The sequence below is a fragment of the Austrofundulus limnaeus genome, unplaced genomic scaffold, assembly GCF_001266775.1.
Source record: "Austrofundulus limnaeus strain Quisiro unplaced genomic scaffold, Austrofundulus_limnaeus-1.0 Scaffold284, whole genome shotgun sequence".
Classification (NCBI taxonomy): domain Eukaryota; kingdom Metazoa; phylum Chordata; class Actinopteri; order Cyprinodontiformes; family Rivulidae; genus Austrofundulus; species Austrofundulus limnaeus.
In genome coordinates this window covers 7,243-7,524 of record NW_013952686.1, presented here as the reverse complement: position 1 = coordinate 7,524, position 282 = coordinate 7,243, and positions in this window count along the sequence as shown.

The following is a 282-nucleotide window of genomic DNA, read 5'->3' as shown; positions in this document are numbered from 1 at the left end:
GTGCTAACTGTGCCAGGGCCTAGTCATGCATTTTGGGGGCCACTGGATCTAGACCTGTCCTGGTACTTTGGACATTGTCTAGTCCAGTGGTTGAGGTCTCCACACAGCCACCTTGGCCTGCCATGTTTCAACTCTTAATGTACATTTAAGCCCTTCTGCCTTCCACTTGTAAATAAACTGCAAACTGTCTTCATGTTTCTGAAACATGAATTTCTCATCACCTTCTAAAGATTTAATCTTACTTTGCTGTTCGCCCATATTAACTTGATCAATTAAGCTTAA